Genomic DNA, 23,315 nt, shown 5'->3' on the forward strand with positions numbered 1-23,315 from the left:
TGTTTGTAATCCAATAAGCGGAAGGAGGGGAATGGTTCCCTGCACATGTAGTCGCAGTGTTGACAACTGTTGACGAGTGTCTGCACAAGGCGTACATCAGTTACCGTAGGATATTATTTGTACTCTCATTTCTGCCTGCTGTCTTTTAAAGAGGCCATTTTTCAGTTCTCAGGTTTCTTCTAGACTGTTGCTTGGGAACGTACAGCTATCTAGGTTCGCGCATGTATTTGTTACTCGAGTATGTTAGTTTTTTTGTGTTTTCCATTATAAACACAATCCACTTTTTCTTAAAATACACCTGCACCTTTCACTTACTTTAGAAACATCTTATGTACTGGTACAAGACTACCTGTGTTAAGTAAACGAAAACAACACAGTCATCCATGTACAGGAAGAGGCATGATGTACCTGCACCTTTCGCTTACAAGAAACATCTAATGTACTGCGATGGTACCGTACAAGACTACAGGTGTTAAGTAAAGTACAGGAAAGAGACATGATGTACATGTAGATGGATCATTTTATGACATGTTACCGGTACATTTACATCAAAAGAGAGGAGGGAGATCGAAGCAGACTGGGCCGACATGGTTCAACCCTAACCCAATTAGCCATTCGTGAGTTACATGTAAATTTGAATAAAATCTGGTACTCTGAGTTCTTTGATTGCACACAAACGTAACAATTTTAATTCCCCAGACTAAAGACGCTGTTGCTATACCTCGTGATTCGGGGCAAGCTTTTGCATACCAACTGCCATCTCTGGAATGGACTGGTTCCTTTGTGCCCTTCTTATCCATTGGGAATAGTGTATTGTTACAAGGCGTCTCTTATGTAACTAAGCAAAAACTTGCCTGGAATCACAAGGTATAGCAACAGTGTTTTTTGTATGGAGAATTCATATTGTTATGTTTGTGTGCAATCAAATAACTCAAATGTATCAGATTTTATTCAAAGGTCACTCGCAAAAGGCTTATTGCACTTTGACTTTGTTGTATTACATTTATCCCTCTGTTCAGGGCAGAGGAGCTTGGGAGTTTTCGAGATGGGGGCATTTATGACCATGTGTGAGGCCTTGTCTGTCAGCTGGCATGATTGTTATTTGTTGACGAGATAATCCTTTGACGGGGTGGGCAAATTAACTCTTGGGAGGGGGAGCCAAAGATCCGAAGATGATTGACACAAAAATCATCAAAGGGCAGTTGAAATAACATAGTGTCTGGTTCACCTGAGAAAACTTGTACCAACATGCAACATGAACAAGGCATTTCTAACTCATTAAAAGGGGTTGCAACCAAGTGCTTATTGTAACTATGTGTATATCATACACAGTATCATACACCTGTTCTATATGTTCATTTTAATGTACATTTTACACCTGAGTTGTCACAGAGCCAATCGACAGTGGAATATACACCTATCGTAAATGTGCACACTCTGTTGTCTTTGTGTGCTGTTGCTGTTCTCATATATTTATGTATTTCAAAGGCAACAGGTACGGTACATGTACATGAACATTTAAGTACAGATTTTGGTTTAAAACGTTGTCTTTCACGCCAAAGTTTACATTTTTTGCCATCAGTGTTTCAAGGATTTGTGTAAACATTTTTTCTCCACCCTTAATCCTATAATCCAAACAATTTGTTTCAAAGCCAGCTCAAACATCCCTCACTTATTTTGATCCTGAATCCTGTCTTATGAGACTGCATCAGCGACACGTTTTGAAGTTCACTGAGTTTCCATAATGCTCCTTCAATTTGCACGTGTCTTACTGCAAACCAAATGCTTAGCAGGTGTACAAATTGAATTTACCTCAAAGAAATAATAAACTCAGCCTTCTCCTTTGTGACAACCCGCTGCTCTGTACATGTACGTCCGTAGTGACTGGTGTGCATACAGATAATTGCTTTTGCATTAATTGACAAAGGTCTGCTATCTTTGATTCATTCACATGTCAGAATTTGGATGAGGTACTGTAGTACATCTTCTGGTACCGGTAGGCAATGTGTGTTATGCGTGGAGTCCTTGGACTTGATCCCTAAAGTGGACAGAGGCGGAATAAAAACATTGATAGAAAAGTTTATTGTGCATACAAAAGATGGGATAAGAAAAAAAATGAAGGGGGTGGGGAAGGGTAACTTGTCCATGGACTGGTTACTCTGTAGTCACTTGTGTTTGAATACACACCAAAGGTGAAGCATTGTACCCAGCTGTACTAGGTCACATAACTTGGCTGCCTCCTTATCCACAGAGGGCTCTTGTAGTTGTACTTCCACTAGCTTGATCTTGCTTTTGCTTGGGTGAATATTGTCTGTACCAGACACTTCTATCAACATTACTGGAACCATCATAAAGCTTTTTGGCATGCAGATTTGCCGTGAGAGCAAAGACTTTTCTTTGCTGTGGACTGGCCCAGGTAGAGTTTGCTCTTCAGGTAATCTTATTAGATCGCTGGAGTCTATGAAACATAAGCCCTAGTTTTTTGAGTCTTCATGAAATCAGGAGATGTCACTAAAGCAAAATTAGACAAGCAGCGAAGACGACAAGCTGAGTATTTTCTTGATTACATGGTAAAGATATAGGGGGAAAGTGCATTGAGGTTAGTGTACTTTCATACATATACATGTAGTTATGTAAAATACAAATTACAGTTTGGTTTATGTAAGCATAATACCTGTCTTCGTGAGTACTATGCATCAGTTTAAATTTGCCAATGTCTTAAATAAACAAATGACCTTTATGTTCTTATGTTCAAGCTTCTAGAAACTAGCCAGGAATGTGTGCATGTACAACTGTATGTTAGTGTGTTTACTTTGGATGCAATTCAAATACCTCGGTAATGTAAAAGTTTGGATAACTCTCCCAGCTATTTTCCCTCAGTTACGTTTATTGGATGATTGTAATCGGCACTCACCAGTAAGAATTACTGGAAGGTATTTTTGGACATATCTGGTGTTAAAAGCATGCGCACAAATTAAGGTTAACTGTGCGTGAGCAAACTCTCTGGGCTGCAGGCTCCCAGTTTGTTGTGGATGAAACAGCCTCTGACGGCGGCAGTCCATTAAATGTCGGGGGGGTCTTATTACCCCCCTGGTGGTCTCGTATGACTGGCTACCTTGTACCCGATCAAGAGGACAGTACCCAGTGTGGGGGCTGCTCTGTTGAAATGCGATCTCAACTCTACCCCCTTAAGATATAGATTGTTCGTGGCTGCAGATTACATTGTGCATCTTACACACACATACAGCTGTAGCATACACACATGTTGAGCGGACTGTCAAGAGAACAATATGAAAATCAAACGAGAGTTGCTGGTTATGTTACATGTATTATCACTCCGTGCACATCGCAGTTTGCAGCAGAATATGAAATTGAAAGCTCAACTACATGTAATTCAATGTTTGGAAAGATGCAATGTGCGTTAGTTTCATATGTTGGATTGGCATCAATTACTTTTCACTGTAGGGTATTCACTCTTCGAATATTCGACCTTCAATTTGAGTGACACCGACCAGCAGATTGTTGATGAACAGACAATACTATATACAAAATCAGTTGCAATAACGCACACAATTGTACATTATAATCAGTACGATAGCTTCTCATTCTCGGAGTACGAGTATCTCCAGCCGTGATTTAGCAAGTTTTAGCAGATGGACAATACTTCCTGCCCTGTTTAAAATTTCTGTTCCTTTTAAATTTTTAATTACTTTTGAATCATCGTAAGATACATTATTTTGTCACTTTTCATGTAAATCTGCTTGAAACAAGCCTCCATAGTGCGATTTTTCTCGTTTAAAACAAAAGAAATTCTCCCTTCTTTTTCATGAGTTTTGCATTTGAATATTCCAATTTGGAAAATAAGGTTTGAATATTTGATAAACGATTGAATATTAGGATATTTAGCACAGCCCTAATTCCCTGCGTTCAACATGAAGTTGTTTGCTTTTTTGTACCCCAGTGCTGTGAATCTTAAGACATACTAGGAGTTGGAAGAAAAATGACTGAAAATGTGCACGTTTCAAGGAACAAATTCCCTGGCCTCCTTGCCTTTCAACTCTTCTCCCAGTTCGTACCCCCTCCCCCAATCCCCATGCATGGCCCAATGCCTTTACCCTCCTCCAAAGGATCATCTGAGATCATTGGCACTGACACACTGGTTTTCATTGACTGCGGTATCAAACTCCTAAAGAATGCTGGGTCACATTTTGTGAATGGCGGCGTGACGTCAAAGCATCTCTCAGGGCTGAGCAGAAGGCAGTACCCCCCCCAAAGATCTGCACGGCTGGTCTCAAATACTCTTCCCCAGACCCAGAAGGCAAGATCAAAGATGAGCACTGATAAATGACTTTATAATTGAGGCATGATCCGAAAATGATACCCTAATATGTAGCAATTCTACCCCAGCTCTGCCTTGGGCAGGATCACTGGATTCCTTGCCCTGTTGTCTTGACAAGGATCAAGTTGTCCTTTCAACAGCAGTTGTCTACAGTTTCAAGTTCTGTACAATCCTCAGGCACACCGTGTGGGAGTGCAGGATCGTTTCCTGCTCACGAGTTGTTTATCTTGATTCACCATATCTTTCCCCCCCCCCAATCCCAGTTATTTGTTGATTTTATTTATTTCAACATGTTTACAGGAGGCCTGTTTATTTATCTGGATCTCGATCAGTGATCCCAGAGCTCATTTGCGCTATCCATTACGTAGGTTTTGGAGTCAGAGTGGGGGGGGGGAGTTGACTTTTCAAGTGTTGGGATTTTGAGAAAACCAACAAACCTTTTTCCCATTGGGAGTATGTGCCTGGTTCATGTACTTCACACATACACATGTATTGAAAATGGGCTGAATTTGTGACGTCAAGGACAAATATTGATGATGCCAATTCTCCGAATACATTTCAAATTCCTTGAATTTTTCTCACTGCAAATATTTCAGGATGTATCAGATTTGCTAAACATTTATGTTCGTGGGAACTGTAACTGTGAATCAAGCTCCTGGTATTCATTTGTTTGCAGAGTAACTCCCTCAAAATATGCTGTGTGTATTTATCTGTCTCGGATTTAATGCACTGTGCTTACTTCACGCAAGTACAACTTGTATTAAAGTGTCAACCGATCTGTTTCTTGAAAGAGATCAGTTAGACACCGGCACATCAGCCTGTGTGTACAGCCAAACTTATTTTCGAAGTGAGCTAATCAGTAGTGTGATTGGTGTTTACGATCAGCAGGCAATTCTCTGCTCACCGTAAACCGAGCCCTAGAAATGGGGGGTCTTAACGTCCTTTGGAGTTTAGACTTTTGTGTTTTGTTCTTCAAAAGTGTTCTTCAGTTGGATTTGGAACCCTGCTGAGTAGTAACGGAGCCATCTCAAAACCTGAAAACACGAGGTGAAAACATGCACACCTGCACAAAAGTATGCAAAATATATTTTGTAACTTTAAGTAAATCACATCAGACTGAGTGGGTGATAATTTATCAGTAAGGAGCCATATGTACATTGTACAATGTACTAGTGGAGTACTGTGGGTTGAACCACAGAACGAGGACCCAGGTACTGCCATTGTGTGTAACACCAATGTTTGAGCTGATCACAGGAACAACCCCCGGTCGGTCGTCTAGAGTTCATAGCCCCACAAACCCCAGTGAAGGGGAAAAGGAGGCAAATTGGCTTCCCTAGGCCTCCCTATTTGTTCAGGATACTGTTGTCATTGTGTCAAGCTGGTACATGTAAAAGTGGTTTTAGAGTGATTTCTGGATCACATTTTGACATCAATCTTTGGTGAAGTGTGGAATGTTGGTGAAATGGGTCTCAGTGCCAACACTCATTCCTCCTTTCAAACCTCTTGCCTGTAACTGTTACCATAACCACCTACAACCTCTCACAACCTACGGTCAAGTTCGGGTGGTTTGTTCTTGAACAGCTTAATTTGTCGTTTTTGGGTTGGCTGCTCAAATGTTGGGAACGTACAATTGGTCATCGCTGGTAGTTAGTGACAAGCAACATGGCGGCGTCCATATCGTAGTAAACTATTCGAGAGTTAATGCTTGGACAACTGGGCTGAATTCTTTTCTATTCAAACAGGAACATTCACTTCTGTGATGTGAAAAATAATTAATGTTAATTTTGTAAAACTTTCTATCGTCTCCAACTTTGTAAACCATCTCTCTATTTTTTGCAGCTGTTCAAAAATCAAAATCTCACGAGTTTTTCCGTGTGCTCCTATAAAACCCTGAGGAGGAGGTGGTGTGTGATCCTGTTCCGAGAACAGTGTTCTTGAGTCGTGTTCCCGCCGTTTGAGCGCGAGAACAAGAAACCCGTGTCAAGAACACGTCGCCCGAACTCGACCTACATGTACAACCCCCAACCCATCTCAGATGTCTGCAAGAACTCCTTTTCTGTCACATACATGTACTGACAACCTCTTCCTCACCCTTTTCCAAATTAACCCTCACCAATGCTCGGCCTCGGCCTGAGAGTTCCTGTGCGTCATTCAGTCCTCTCATTTCTTAATCCTCTTACATTGTAAATTCCTCCAGTAAACTCGATGCCAAGTGGCCCAAGTTGGAATCATTCATGGCGGCCAATTCATTTTGTATTCCTCGTGTGTAGAGTCAATTAGTAATCATGGCAAACTGAAGTGCTTCCCTAATAATTAAGACAACTGTGCTGTGGGCACAAAGTTTGCAATCAATTGTACCATCTGTCATTTTGTAATTTGTTCAACATCACAGAGTTCAGAAACAGAGGACAACTGCGTTGATGTAATTAGGCTGTAACCGCAGGTACATGTACATGTACAGGTGTATCAGCCTTGGTTCAAGAACAAAACAAGGCATTTGTTTCCATCGAAGAAAGATGAATGATCCGAAATTGACATAAAGCCAGAGGAAAACTTTGTTGGCTTTGTTTTTGTAACATGGAAATTTTGAGTTCTGTGAATTGTTAAATGATCATTCATTTCATCCTTTCATGTCCATGTACATGTAATGAGATTGTTATAAAATGATGCGCATGTGTGTATTTTTCCCCTCTTTGTAGGAGCCGCCAGCTCCTGTTTGTCATTTGGTAGTGGATGTGGAAAGACTGCCTTAATTAATCCTTGAAAAGTTATGTCCCTCCATTAATTATCAATTAAAATCTGATTTAATGAGCAAGTTGTAAAGGGCAAAGTCAGCTTACATGTGAACATATGTATGGAGAGCTTTCCAGGATAACTTATTGCCTGGGTACGTTTGTGTTCATGAATGTATGCATAAATAGCGTTTTAAACTTAAGGTTGCCATCGCAGTCATGGATATTTTTTGGGGGTGTTCAAGCATTGTCTTATCGCTGTCAGATGATCTCTGTTGTCACCAGGTAATCTGTTGTTGAGATGAGCATGCAGCAAGCTGATATGAGTCAATAAACGGAGCGGAGCTGAGTCACTGATTACGTTGAAGTTTTTGAAATTGAGCACAGTCTGTTCACCTCTCTCATCCCGTGGGAAGGATTAAAGGCTCTCCCTTCACATCTGAACTGCAACTTCACTCCTTCAAATCCCTGTTACCATAGAAACCTCTATGCCCGTTGGCATGTGTCCCTTCATCTAGTACGTGACCCATGTCCCACTTAAAATTACATTGTAATTGTTACAATCTACTGAAGTTGAAGGTCTGCACGTTTGTACCTTTTAAAACTGTAAAAAGAATTTGTGGCATGGGCTTGCCTGTTACTTCAAAGAGGATGTTTTTGTAAGACTGTTTTAGGTGCAACCCTAGTCGGTGGCTGATTTAGTAGGAATTTCCCTGGAGATTGAAAGAGATAGTGCTCCATAGAAATGCTGTCTGAAGTCCATATCAAGCACTTGCGTGGCTGTTTACCTTGACTTCTGAAGGAGAAAGCTGTATAAAGTTGCCAGCTTGAGATGAGGACCGGAAAGAATTTCTTGAGGGCACGGTCCATTGCCAGGTTCTTGAGATCCTTTAAGGGATGGGATTTAGACCCAGGTCAAGTTTCTAATGGACCCTGCATATGACCTGAACTTCTGCACTGTACATCCCATGAGGGCTGTAGATACATAGGAGGGTACTGCCTAAAAACTTGAAAGTGCACTCACATTTTTTTTCTTGTTTAGGTGTCCTTAAAATAAGAATGAATTTGAATGAAATTGACAAAATACAGAAAAAAGAATCCAAGTCAGTCGATCATTGCTAATCCATTTTACATGAATACATCATAATTTATACATCAGATACTAGTGTTTTTTTTCCCTCTGTTACAAAATGGGCAAGTGATGTCCAAGATTGGAAGCTCGTTTGAAATTCATCTACTACCCAATATTCACCTGGAGGGCATTTTATATTTGTGTCAAAAAAGAGGGAAAAATCTAGCCGAACATTAACGCTTCGACAAACTAGCCAGTAAATAAACTTCTTCCTTCATTTAGTCATATATTGTACATGCTGAATGCACAGCATCCCCTCTTCATGTATCTGCTCTTAGTGTAACATGTACAAGAAGCATGCAGCATCTCGATGGGCCACTGCCAAACATTGTGAAGTGTTTGCTTGGACCATCAAAGTGCATCACAAGCCTTTAGTACTGGCCTGGAGTTCTCAAAGTAGAGGGGCAGGGGTGTGTTGGGACAAACATTGAGACAAAAGGATGCTCCCTCGGCCTGGGCAGTTGAGAGCTGTGCAAATAGCTAACTGGACAACAGATGGTCCCTAAACAAAAGGAGACGATAAAGATACTCTGGAAATGAAAGAACTTGGTTTGACAGAAACGTGTGAAGGTTTCAAGGCCACCATAAAAGGTTCTCTTATTTATCTAATTGAAGTTACAATGCATGTCTCATGTAACAACTGAGAAATATGAACAAGAAGAATTGGAAGTTGGCTAATTGGGAGATGCAGTTGTATGAAATAAAAGAATGTAGCGTTTATGTTGCTCTTGCATGTTTTTGCTGGGTCTTGCTAGTCTAATACAGTGTTTGTGGTGAAAATCTCGCCACTTCTGCGGCTAGTATTAGGGGTGCATTATGCTCATCAGTAAAATAGTAATGATTCTTGTGCTGATATTGTTCTGTGGCATACATGAGTTCTTTTATTCAAATGTAATGTCTAAAATGGGTGGGTTCTCTAGTGTCGCTATCAATTTGGATGTGACTTTGATACAATACAACGAAAAGTTTTTCATTGAAAATTCACAATTTGGTCCAAATTCCTTTTAAGTAAATTTTCCGTTATATTTATGATATAACCCCCCGTTGTACTTTAGAGGAACAACAATATCAACCAAACTATTTATTTTTCCTGATGTTAGTGGCTTTTTAAAACGTAATTACACTTCCCTGGAAGTTTAATGTATTTTTTGTACACACATACCGGTTTATTGTTAACTATACAAATTTCGTGCAGTTCATCGCATATAATGTTTTAGATACGTGTATGCTGCCCGGCAAAGATTATTATTCACTGCCTGTCATACATATGATTGTCTGAAATGTTTACTGAATGGTTAAAAGTTCATACAGTGTAAGGTTTGGTGAATATCTTCCAAATTATTCAGAGATCGTTTACAGTGGTTTTCTGGGGGTGAAATGGAATGAACTACGACAGTGTTGCAGCTTCAACAATGGTGTCTGTTGAAACTCAATAGACCGATTGTGCCCACTAAATCATGTGACCTATAGTGGGCATCAACCCCATAGGTTACGTGACTTACCAGGCGCAATCGGTCTATTATAATGCATGTGGAGAAAATGCTTTGGTTTGAAGCCATAAGTCTATTGCATCGTGCCTGTCAATGTGAGGTGCAACCTCAGTTTAATAAATCTGTAAACATGTTTATATGATGTCATGGTACGACCTGTATGTATGGGGCAGCTTGTTGATGTGGAGATGTCCTTGGATTCTCACAATTCCTAAAAGTGCTCTCTTCCAAGAATTTCCAATATACGGTCCCTCTTGACTCAACAATCTTACAAAACCTTGCTATCCAATTCTATTTTTCTTTTATGAATTATGGCATGACAAGGATTTTCTGCCTCTGAGGAGCATAAATTGTTGAAAGTTTTAAACATTGCTTTGCGGGACAATATTTTCAAAATCTTTGCCAATTCCTTGGAAATCATCCAGTTTGAAGGAGACCAGTAGCAGGCTGTGCTGTAGTTGAGTACTTTTGAGCACCAAGGTCCTCTGCCAAATATTGAACTGGGTACAAGAAGGACTAGAGCTGGAGTACCAGTACATAAGTATTTGAAGGGTACCGTAAATGCACCAAGGTACATGTAATATTACAAACTACATGTAAATGGAAGACTTCAGACACTCCGAGTTTTGTAAAATTTATGTTTTAGGGAGAAAAGTACTTGGCTGTTAACTTGGTGCTCGAAAAGTACTCTCAACAGGTGTCGATCGTATATGTACTTTATTTTCCCAGTCCATGAAGCCCCCCCCAACACAAAAATGGCTGCTTTTACATGGACCTTGTACCTTCCTCTGCTCATAAAATCCCCGCAGAAATTATCTGATGGATTTTGAAGGATCGGGGGGTGATTTTAGGATGTAGATCATTCAGTTTACTGCTGTACAATAAATGAAGAGTTCGGATGCAGAAATGGATAGTGAGTTTTATTGTTTTTTTTTTTTTAGAAAATGCCTGTTACTTTGTGCACAAAAGCTTTGAAAAGTTTTAATGTAAGAAGTCAAATTGTTGAGAAAAATAGGCAGACTATTTTATGTTTATGTAAAATTGAGCTGTCAACGGCTTTTTCTGGCTAACTTCTTCAAATAGTGCACGTGCATGTAGCCAGTGTGCAGGCGTGCCATATATAGTGTGGACCTCTGCACAAAAGAAGTTCACATAATGTAGGGTGCAGTGGCATAGTGTGTGTGTATGAGTTTGTTTCTGCATTCAACTGGGGACCCTGAACAATAGAGGACAATAAGGTCCCCGATTGACAGAGGGTCCCAGATTGACAACTATGTACAAAACATATGGGTGGTCTTCTAAAAAAGTTAAAGTACAAACAAAAGAGGAACAATAGGGGGTCCCCAGTTGCAGGCAAATACACACTTCAGGGTGTGTGTATACATTGGTGGTTCCAGAAATTAGGGAGCCATTTTTTTTCTTGTCCCTGTCACATCTGACATATGATTTTGTAAGTTCAGAACACATTTTCCAACTTCCAGAAGTGATACATGCAAGTCACCTGCCAAACAAAAAGTAATAGTTTGAAATCAATTCCGGTGATATTTCCATATCAAACGGCAAATGCCAGATGTAACAGGGACACGAAAATGTCACACTTTTATACCCCTAATTTCTGGAATTACATGTACCTACATGTATATGTAATACATATACACCTGCACTTGGACTTCAGTTTTACAGGTGGTTTTTGTTGGTAGATATGTATATGTGCACTGTGATTGTTTTTATTTTGGCAATGAGAATGCGGTATCTTAATAATATTTTCCACATGGACTTGTGGAATACTGGCATAAATCTTCATTTTAGAGAAAAAAGAGTGTGACTGGTTTACAGTCTGTTGGTTTTTTTTTTTGTTCAATTCTTATTCCATCCCATCCCCCCATTCTCACTGGTGCCCACACCCACTCTTCTCCCATTGCTCTCCATTCCTGCTTGCTGATTTTTAGTGACAGAGGAATCTTGGAGGCATACCGGTACAATTCAAGTTTGAATATATACCAATTTGTTTGTTTCTTTGTCCCCATTTCTTGTTCAGGTTCAGGACAAGTTCAGACGCTGGTTGTTGTCATACCAGAGGAGACAGACATTCTGGATGGCACCGGCACTCTCTCTTGGGATAGCCTGTCCTTTTGCCTGCCAGAGTTCGGGGCTTTGGAGACGGCACTACCCTACATGGCTTGTCATTCTGCCCCGGGGGACATCCGAAAGACTTGTAAAATATGCCACGGTGGTGGACCGAGAGTGATCACTCCACCTGACTTTTCTCGTAAATTTTGATAAGTCTGAGGAGTTAAAGCATTTCATTGCAACAGAGGGAATCCATGAGAATCTAGCTTTCACATCTTAACCCAGGTGTGGCCATGTGTATCGCTTTTGATTATTGCCTTAATGTGGACAGATGTGAGGCAAGGTGGACATTTGTTTGGAGCTTAAATCATGTTTGTAAAGATGCCCCTTCATTGTTACCGTTCCTGTTTTAGAATTGCAATGTTTACTGTTAAGTCATGAGATCCCCATGTAGTGCTACCCATAAATGGGTGGTGTGTACATGTAAGTTCCCGAAGTGCTGTGCCAAGTTGCTAAGCACCTGTGCCAAGCGTGAATTTGCAAAGCCCTGATAGCCAGCTAAAATGTGATTTGATACATGGATGAGACGTGACTTTTTCAGTCAGTCGATTTTCACAAAAGCCTTTATATTCACTGAACAATATTCACCTTTATGTATTGCTGCAATGTTGTTATGTACCGCAGCAACATTGTCCGATTTGGCCTGGGTTTGGCACTGTACCAGGGAATGGGTAATGCCAGAAGGTTCCACCTGCTGATACCAGACACACCAGTGATTTTGCATAAACAGCAGCTGTGCAAAGTAGAAAACCCGCCTCTCCCAAAGACTGAAGAGCCTCATAAATGTTGGACTCTTGTGTGGACAAATACGCGTCCGTGTACTTGCCGAGCAAATTTTCCTGCATGTGTGTAAATTATTGACATCAACTCCAAAGAGATATTTAAGCAAGTTCTCATGTCATTAGTAGAAGTATGGATTAATAATTCTGATAATAATTAGAACCTATAAAAAAAAATGAAACTAATCTCAGTGCTAGTAATGATCTCAGTAGGTATATTTTTGAGTTTTTCTGAATAATGGACAAGTTACATATATACCAGGATTTGAGTCTCCCTCAGCTGTCTGATTTCAGGCTTTTTTCCCCATTACTGGCACCATGTATTGGTTTGAACTTTTCTATTTTACCTGAACTTTCTAGGAAAAATGTCAGCACCTATGTTCATGACATAATTGATGTGTAATCCTAGGCATGGGAAAGGGAAATTGGAGGACACAGGTAATTTTTTTTATTATGTACAGCACATGTTAAAAAAAAAAGGTCATTTGGGCACATGAGAGATGTCAAGTTTGAACAAAATTGGCCTTTCTAGAGAAACGCTGTCAATAGTGTGGTAATTCTTGTTAATTATCAATTCAAAGTTAAGGTTTAAAATGGAATGGATTGCCAACAGTGCTTCTGACTGCATCCTGAGAATGAACATCTGGGCAGTGATATTGTGTTCTGGCATCAAATGCAGGAGTTGCTGGTCATTGCTGTGTGTTGCTTGATAACGATATCGGCCGCCGACAGTAATCCCTTTAATGGGAAGTATTTGGCCATTTGAACTCATGCGTACGTAACCCACCCAGCTTTTTTTAATCTCGCTAAAACCGTCACAACTCCCTCTGTTGTCTGCTTTCCAATTACCACAATTTCTAAATTGGTGCTCCAAAATACTTTCCCCTTACCTAAATTACCAGTAATGTGGAGACATGTCTACAGAGTAAATTGTTGCATATGGGTAATTCCAGAAATTAGGGGTCCAAAAGTGTGACATTTTTGTGTCCCTGTTAAATCCGACTTTGGTTATTTGACATGGAAATATCACTTAAATTGGTTTCAAACTATTACGATTTGTTTGGCAGGTAATTTGCATTAATTCGTCACTCTTGGAAATGAGAAAATTTGTTCTGAACTTCCAAAATCAAATATCAGATGTGACAGGGACACTGAAAATAAATGGACCCCTAATTTCTGGAATTACCCTTATATGCGATTCCATTCAGGAAAGGAGCACATAAAGGAAGTGAGCACAACTGGGTGCGCGTGTGTGTGGAAATCACTTTTTGTTCATTTGTTTATTTGCTTCTTAATTCTGAATTCTAGATACATGCACCCGTCATTTGCCTCCGTGGATGTATTTTCTGTTTGAGAGGAGGCTAGCAACTTCAAACATCAAATGGCAAGAACAAATGTAGTTAATGAAATTGTGTCTCGTTGAAGGTTTAAATTCGTGATCAGAATTTGTATTACCTTAGTTTGCATTGCAAATATCCAAGAAATAAAAGGGGGAGGGCCTACTTCAGAAGTAATGCACATGGTTTGCGTACATGTACATATATTTAATGATTGATGAACTATGTACACATTAGAGTTCTTGTCAACACCTTTTCTGTACCCAGCTGTTTGACTGGTGATACCTGCAAGAAAAGCAGATAATGCAAGGCTGTCTATTCAGGCACGAATCCATTCCATTAAAAGCAATGCATGAATGGAGTGAAGAATGGAACACCCAATGATTGGTCAGTAAAAGTCTACACAGATCCTGTATTCCCTGTTATTCATTAAAGCACTTCGTGTAATGTGCCTTGATTCAATATTCCAAACAATACCACAATTTCTGTAACAAAACAGCAGCACTTTCTTCCTTCTGTTTCCTTTGTGTTTGTTGCCTCTGCTCATAGCTTTTTGCTTGAGCTCCCCAGTCTTAGCTTTTGTGCTAGTACACAGTCAAGGTGCATGATGCTTAACACGTGTGCTAATAGAACCTTTGTCTGTATATCTTTTGAGAGGGACCATCCAAGTAAATATCACAATAATTTGTATCACAATGGTATTTACTTTACACTTGAATGAAAATTTTCATCAATGCACCAGCACTGATTATTAGGGGTATGTGTGGTTTCAGTAGTCACAACTTTTCTGCTTAGGTTAGTGAATACATGGACCCTAACTTTTGCTTAATCCCGTAAGATTTCATGAAATTCAAATGGCATAGATAGTGGATTTATGGGGAAGGGTAAATTCAAGCCATTAGACAGTGGCATGAAATTTGGTTTTTGATATTCAAACTGCCAGTTTCCCAAAGTCAGTTGTAAATGGTACATGTATATTCTACTTTTTGTTTTGTATGACGACGTTTCTGTTTTCCCCGGTGAATGAACACCAAATTTAGACTTGCTTGTATGATCTTTGTTCTGTGATTGAGGGGGTTATTTTTTATACTTATGTTACTTTGTTGAAGGATAGCTGGTTATTAATTAATCATTGCTGTCTGACAAGCCAAAAAGTTGTCATAGTTTGGGTGAAAAGGTTGGAGCCACGCTGGCCTTTGCCTGACCTTTTGTGACTATTTTACCGGCTGTACGCTTTTCTGAATTTGGTCTGAGGATTTGCAGAGAATCCTAAACATCATCAGCATCATTGGCCCAAGCATCAGACTGTAAACCTATAAATATCACCAACAAGGTTCTTGCAGGCCGTCGCCACCAGCCAGATTTTGAAATACCAGAAAGACAGACATCCGTGACTCCCAGGCACGCGTACGGGTGGGACGTAAAGGGTAAGGCAGATTCCCACGCGCCAGCACACCTGGCATGCGATACGTCATGCTGGTTGCTCAAAAGATTTGCGCCGTGACCGTGTCAACTCTCTAGCTCATGGTTTGGAGTCAAACCCATGGGAGTCACACCAGCTGTTTCATCTTGTTGGGGTGGAGTGTGGTACCAGCTGTGAATGCAGATGGCTGGTTTTTTGGGGGGATCCAATCCATGCTTTGCGTGAATTTATCGATTTCAGTCGTCATATTTCATTGCACGGTAAAGTGGTTGGCAATTGTGCTTGTGAACTCTGGTTTTTGAGAAACACACGTGGAGAGTAAAACCAATTACATTGATAATTAGCTCTTATTGGATAATTTGATTGATATTTCTGTTCCTAAGTGTGCATTTTCCTAGTGCACGCTGAGGCAAATTTTCACATGAGAATTCTCTTCTAAGATCATGATGTCATCACAGAAATGCATTTTGTGCCAGAAAATGCTTGTATCAGAGCTGAAGTAACAGGTTACTTTGTAATCATGTTTGGTCTTAATTTTTAGATAATTGAACAGAAAAGAATGCACAGCACTTCACTTGAGATCTTGAAAAGGGTCAATTTATCAAAATCCATGAGTCCTCAAGCAAAAGTTGCAGTGGGAAGGAACGCCCCAGAAAACTATTGGAGTTTTCCTAATTCATCTACGTGGTATATATCTAGTTTATAGTTTGTTCTTATTCTTTTTTTTTGTACCTTTGCTCTTTATTTCTTTACTTTGGAAGGGGGCTTGAAAGTTTTTCCCTGGTAACTTACATTACTTGATTTATTTAATCCCACATTCTAAATTATTAATCCTTTAAAGAATCATTGTGATTTAGACAGCAACAGAAACTTGGTCTCTCGACTTTTTCATATGTTACGATTTTCACACTGCCCTGATCTTAAGTTCTTAATCAGTACCTGATAATTTTCAGCCACAACGGGAAGGGTTTAGCCCAGGTGTTCATCTGTCCTTGGTATCTTATCACCCATTGTTCACCCATATTTGCTCTTCATGTTCCCTGCAACTCTTTTGGGCTAAGAATCTAGATCCAGGATCTCGGCAAATATACTAAATCCAAACTACACAGAGTTTGACAGGTGCCTGACAGCGAAAGTTCATTATTTTTATGAGGCAATTCAGACTGAGGGATTAGAGGAATAACTTCTTGTAAGAGTTTTTAATAAGCTTTTTTCCCCTCTTAACTAATGTATTTATTCGTGTTTTTTATTGCATCACCGGTGAATCATTGGACTTGGAAATGTTTCATGCTTGATACACTGTAACTCTTTGAAAAACGATTTATTCTGAGAAATTGGTACTTTTTAACCAGTACCAGTTTTAATAAAACAAACCGTAAATCCCCTGTTCAAAAAAAGGTTGAGGGGAAAGGATTTCATTTGCTTCATGCATCAGTGGTGACTTTGTCTTCTGATTTTGGTCAGGCCATATTTCTTGGGGAAAAAAAAAATAGAACAGAATGTGGAAAGCTGTGCCTTTTGATTGCCTGTCGGTGTACTTTACCTATGAGCTCTTTGTAATCATAGTAATCTGGTAGCCTAAAATGTCCTGCATGAGCGATTTCCTAGAAGTTAAAATCATCCTTTGACAACTGTTTACAACTGGTTGCCCAGGCAACTACTGGTTGCCTGTGCACTCCAGTTAAACAAAAATCCTCAGGCAGAGTAACATCCATGAAAGAGTTTTTAAATAGTTGAATACAGATCCAAGTGTTTGAGGAGAAAACTGGACAGTGGGGTTAACACAAATACCTTATAAAAACAATCCATCTGACACTCATTTAGTACAGCAGCTTGATTTTCTGGCCAGAGATAGTCATGTCATAAATTGACTCAATGGGACAAGTCATGCTGGCATCAGATTCGGTCTTCTATACCCTCGTAATTTGTGCATGATGAATGTGGAGTTTAATCTGGCGCTGCCTCTAGGATTGGATGTGGTGATGAATCCCATGCTGTCTGGGGAAGAATTAAGTGCAATTAGGCCTGTGGGCTTCAAAGACTACTCCAGCAATGGCCAGGAATATGCCAGAAAATTCACTCGGCCAGAAAATTGATTGCAACTCTCTGGACCTGTTTGGGAGCTGAGGAAGCCATTCTGGATGGGTGCTTTCTTGTTTTGAGAACATAAAGCACCTGCAGCCACAATTACTCCACGTGGTACTTAGTGTAATTATGGCTGAGTCCCATCTTTCTGTGTCCTGCAGATTCTCCCAAACCTCCTGCTTGATGTCAGAAGGATCGGAGAGGATTTGGCAGTCAGTGTCAAGCAATTTGACTTACCAGCTGTGAGTTGGCAAAAGTAAAAATTTACAAGACTGCATGAGAAAGCTACTGATAAATATAACATATAGAATGAGGTCTGAGCAAGGTGTCTGTTAGATTCAGGGAGGAAATCCCCTTAAAGGGAGATGCTGTCATGCTCTAAAGCATGCACTGTTAGAATCACTATGTGTTGATGGATGTCAGCATCTCTACACTGTCTCCATGGTCACCATGGATGTTGACCACTTATGAGAATTCTGCAGAATTGGTTGAATGGACATTCGCAGTACTGGTGTTTGGTGCATTTGAAGATGGGTAAAGGATGTTGATTAAAACCTGTCCAGAGTGCCGTTTGTATTTGTACTGGGCACGACCAAGACACTTGAGGCTTAGTCCTTGGTGAGTCAGATTATAATTCCAAGATGTGATCCTGTGTAAGACATCAAAGGTGAATTGATGGCATAAGGGTGATGCACAAGCCCTTCAGTGCAATTCAAAATGAGGGAGTTATTCTTGAACACTTCTGTAACCAAATATTGCAATTTTGTTTTTGGAGCATACCTTTTTTGTAATTCATCTTGCAAACTTCATCTGAGTTACGTCGGTACACATTGGGGGTAATTGTTCATGCTGGGATACATTATCCTGATCGCAACCTGGTACAGTTTTCTGCAAACATCAATTGCCCGTTGATTGCAAACAGGAAACAGAACGAAAATGTTTCCGAGAAAAAATGTGGTAGTCTGGACTTGTGTGATTGCCCTGTGTTACCAATGAAGCCGACAGAGTGGATTTAATAACAATACTGGTACTAGGTTGAGTGTGTCTCTCCAGAAATGACAAATGAAGAATTTGGGTTTCCAGTAAATCTAACCATTCTGGTCAAAGGTTTTCTGTAATGGAGCCTGGTGTGAAGATATTGCAAAACATTATAAATGACTTCAAAATTTTCGTAAACACTCTTTGCTGTGGTAATTTATCAGTACTCATTTACTGTCTTTCCAGTTTGGACAAATTTATTCAATGTTGGAGAAGTTGTTTTTCAAAAGAAATGACTTACAAATAGTTCTCTTTGGATTGGATAGGGAAGGAAATTTTATCTTTTATTAAATATAAGCATACGAACTAGATCTGACAAAACCCCAGGTTAAGGAAAAAACCCTTAAAATCAGATGTTAACAACAGCTGACTGTACATCTGATGAAATTTGTTATTGCTAAGTGTTTCTCAAGTCTAACATTACGGAGTGAAATGCTCCTGTTTTTCTCTTAGATGTACTGTCATGTGACCTCAAATCCTCCTCCTTTTGTCTTGAAAAATGTTTTCTGATTTCCTCTGATCAAGTCACAACTGAATTCTCCAGTATCGTATTTCAATACGGTGTTGGAGGAGAACAGCAAGTTGAATCCAAGTGTTCAATTCTTAAAGTCAACAGAACTAGTTCTTCGTAGTATTTGATGCATCAGTTACCGGTAGATGTACATGTACCTTGCTGTTGGATGTGTGTGATTTATATAATGCAGCTTCCATACCAAGTTATCATGCAGTGTTTTGTGTAATGGCTGCCTGGTACAAGTCTGGCACTGCTGTAGATATTTTTGTACATGTGTAGTTGTTATTTTTGTACATATATTTATCTCTGTTTGCTCGCCTAAAATGTTTATTTTGTTGTATTGAAATTAGTGCTCTTTCAGTTTAAATAGCAGCCAGTGGTATAACACATTGGATGTGGGGAGTCATTGTTTCTGTCTCTCTCTTTTTTTGTATTTACGTTGTTGTTGCATTTTTCTTTCTCTTCCGTTTCTGTCAGTGGAAGTTAGTGCAGGTTTCAAGTTTTCTTATATTATTCGCCGCTGTTTTTCATTACTTTGGCTTAGCTAGGGATTCCTAGTACTTGTCTTTTTATTGCTTATTATTTATTACAAATGCTGAAGGGGGAGAGCCCGAATAGAATGCAGGAAATCTGTGTGGTATTTTCTTGTATTATAGTGCATTTTGGAAATGTTCCAAATGTCTTGTATAAACTGAGATGTATGAAAAAACAAATATGCTGACTAGCCTTTATGTTTATATTACCTTGGCTTTACTTCCACAGCTTTATTTCCTTGACATGTGCTTTTCAAGAAGAATATGAACAGAGAAACTAGAAAAGCTTGGTTTCAATTTTATTAAGGGTTGAATTCTGATGGTTTAAGTTCCTTGCCTTTTGATTGCTCTTATCTTCAGTTATTTGGATCATTGCTTAAAAATTAAAAGCAGAAAATTTGTGTCTGTAAGTCCAAAGATGAAAGGTTGTATTCCAGCTTGCCTTAATAGCACCTTTGATAGTACTACATGTAACGGTTTTTAACTATACCTTATATGCAACCAAAAGTAACACTTTTTGAATAAAAAATGTAAATAAGAACAAAGGACGTTATTCACAACTTGATGTAGTCCAGAGTATCTTGAAGAGCAGGGGAAGATAAACTGCTCACACACGCACATGTTCATACGCAAATTTAAAAAAAACTAATTTGGATTCAGAACACCACCTATTTTCACAAATGTAATGCGGCCCATACTAAGGCAGTTGGCAGTGCTGGCCATTTTTTGGACATGTGTGAGATTTCACCTGGACACTGAAATCCCAAGTGTCTCAACCCTCCCCGTAGACTTTGTGGTGTGGCTTGAGGAAAGCTGTCGGGGATAAAATGCAATAAAATTCTGGTGGTAACAGGGCCTGAATTTTACGTGAATTCCAATAACTAGTGCATTTGATTTTCAAAATGTGTGTGATTCCAAAGACTTTGCAGTACTGTCTACTTGTTTTGCTGGTTGTTTCTAAAAAGAAGCCTTCGTGTTAAAGACTATTAGATGATTGCAGTTGAGTAACTGGAGTTATAAGTAATTTCACTGTGGACATAGGTCATCTCAACCAGTGTATTTAGTGTAAATAAGGTTAAGGTAATTCAGATATCGTTATTTTCCAGTAATGCACTGATGGTGGTGGTTTTAGCAGCCACTGATGAGTTTTTCAATAAAGAATTTAAATGGTTTCATAAGGATTGTTTCCCTTGTTGAGTCCTAATTGAAAGTCAAGGTAGTCTCTTCAAGTTGAATACCTTCAGCATTCTTTGACATTTAAAGGGATATAATTAAATTAGAATTAAACTAGAGAAAAGCCAGTGAGGTTAGCACTATCCCAGGGTTCATGTGGTGTTTCTGTTTCACAGTAAAATTAACTTTCTTAAAGCTAGATTTATACTACTCCATTAGGTCTACTCGATCGAACTCTCATGCTGCTTCTTTTTGAAAGATGTACACTGTAAATTGACTTGAAACTAGTTGACTACTAACATGATGAAGTGTCACTCCATGAATTCACTTTATTTTGCTTCCACATCAATGCTTATCAAATGTAAAATACATATGTATGTCCAATAAAATTCACACTACCGATAAATATCAAACCAGAAGACAAATACTGTTAAGGATTAGTACACAAAGGTTGACAGGAAAAGTTTGTGACTTCCCCATTTAGATTTCAAGCCAAACTTTCCATAATATACTTGCTCTGAACTGCCTACTGTAACTTTTTCACCAGAGACTTTTCCAAATTAAACTTTTCCCATGAATAGCTTTACAAGAGTTTTCTCATAACTCTGTATGCGACTGTGGAGTTTTGGCTTAAGCCAAATAGGACCGCTGTCGACCTGGGGACACCTAATTTAGTGCAAGGGTTTCTAATGTGTGGCCGTGTCCGCATTACCAGGCAGTACATGTAGCTGTGATAAGTGCGCATGTATTGTTTCCAATGACAGAAACACCATTTGGATGCAGCCCAAGATGACCAGCAAATATACACAAGCTGGGAAAATCTGTCTGCTAGACTGGTTCCTTGCCCATCCTTGGTATTCCAAAGTCTGTGAAGGAGGGTGAGGGACCTATCACCAGCCTACTTCATTCTTGTTATGCCAATTTTAATGCTTTCCCAGGTCTTGATTCCTAAAATGTAAACATGGTGAACTTCATACAGGGATCAGGAAAATGGCAATATCCTTGTAAATGCATCTTAACAATCCTAAAGTGAAGCATTTGTAGTCCATGCACAACGGTGGGGACCAGAACCTGTACTTACGTCAGTTTTCATTAAATACAATAAAGGACATAGCATGACACATGTGCTAGCCCAACTGCACTATGTTTATTTGAAACACAGGGAAGTAAATACATATTCACATGTAGGGATTTCCTGAGATACAGGTCAAGCTTTCGTTTCTTTGCAGCAGATCGATACGTATATGTCTGTTATTTGGAGTTTAATAGCTTGAAAAACCCAGCTCTAGTGAGCCACAGAGCTGGACTTTTTGAGCTAGCGCAGAGTGATGTAAAACTGAATAATAAAACTGTTCTAGATCCTCTCTGGTTTCTTGAAAAAAAATCTCAATACCACAAGAAGACTAGAATCAGAAAGTTGGAAGACAAGATGTAAGAATAAGTTTTATTTACACGTTGTAATTGCATTGAAGACTGCAAATATCAAATACCATGCTTTGATTACCGTTGATGCAGTCCACGGATACCAACGTGCAACAAGATGATGGGGGGGGTGGTTACAAGGATAAGGCCACATAAAAATAAGTGGTGAGCATTCCTTATTTCTTTCAATCTTGGAGCTTTTTTGTGTATTCGGCTCAAGGTACATCTTTGCTGGATTGGAAAATATTAAATAAAGAGCAGTTTCTTCACTAAACTGAGTTTTATTTATCTTCTTTACGAAATGGTCTTACACTGGCAAGTCATTCACCACAAAAGGAGATTGGGGTTGTACAGCCAGGCAAAAATAGGAGTTTTTTTCAAAGTGGGTCACGGTGCTGTAGATCTAGCTGTGAAGTGGAATAAGTATCTGGAATGGCCGCCGCTATTGAGTATTGCATGACCCAGCTTGCAGCAGAGAGGCCATATCTGAATTACTGGCTTTGGCTGCAACCACAATGTACAAAGCTTTTGTGGTTGCCACCTCACCGGCTGCTCAATTTTCAAAGTTGAATGTGGGATCATCCAAAAGGCTGTTTTTCCATTTTTTTCAATCAATAAACATTTTTTTTTTAAATTGGGGGAGGGTGTATTTCTTAGGGGCGGGAGGGGATGATCACCAACTAATTTTTTTTATATGGCCTAAAGGGGACTCCTATGTCTCTTCATCTTACGATTTCCTCTTGAATTCATTTGTGACCTACTTCTGTCAGGTTAATTGATGGTTGATGTCTTTTTTTTTTCAAGGTTTCTTTCATGTCGTCCCCAGCAAATCTGACGTCCCTCCAGAGATACTGAGACCTTACATTAATCTTAATGAATAATACAACCCAACCAGGCATTACATTCATACATGAATTACATCATACACTTTTCATTACGATTCTACACAATTCTCATTCTCTGTGACCAATTTAATTTGACGTGTTATAATTTGTTCTCAGTTACCGTGACAGCACAGCTCCAAAAACAAGTGAACCAAGCCATCAAGAGTGAGATAAGCTACATGTACATGAGATCTCAACTCATGTCTTCTTCATATTTCATGTGATATGGCAGCCCCGTGGAATAGTAAATATACAATACATCAGTTCTACATTTTTGTGTATTATGACAAGCCATTGGAACAAC

At 39.4% G+C, this 23,315-nt stretch overlaps 1 protein-coding gene across 2 annotated transcripts in view; it reads left to right on the forward strand.

Annotated features, from left to right (window-relative positions):
- The window catches only part of LOC110980394 (G protein-activated inward rectifier potassium channel 3-like), a 37,093-nt gene extending 16,383 nt beyond the window's left edge, over positions 1-20,710 (forward strand). For both annotated transcript variants that reach the window (XM_087138958.1, XM_022237028.2), the window contains one exon: positions 11,732-20,710. The gene's annotated coding sequence lies outside the window, so the exon portion shown is untranslated. The remainder of the gene's footprint in view (positions 1-11,731) is intronic.
- The last annotated feature ends 2,605 nt before the right edge of the window (positions 20,711-23,315 follow it).

Source organism: Acanthaster planci, linkage group LG07 (assembly GCF_054643075.1).
Source record: "Acanthaster planci isolate LZ-2023a linkage group LG07, COTS_SCS, whole genome shotgun sequence".
Classification (NCBI taxonomy): Eukaryota; Metazoa; Echinodermata; class Asteroidea; order Valvatida; family Acanthasteridae; genus Acanthaster; species Acanthaster planci.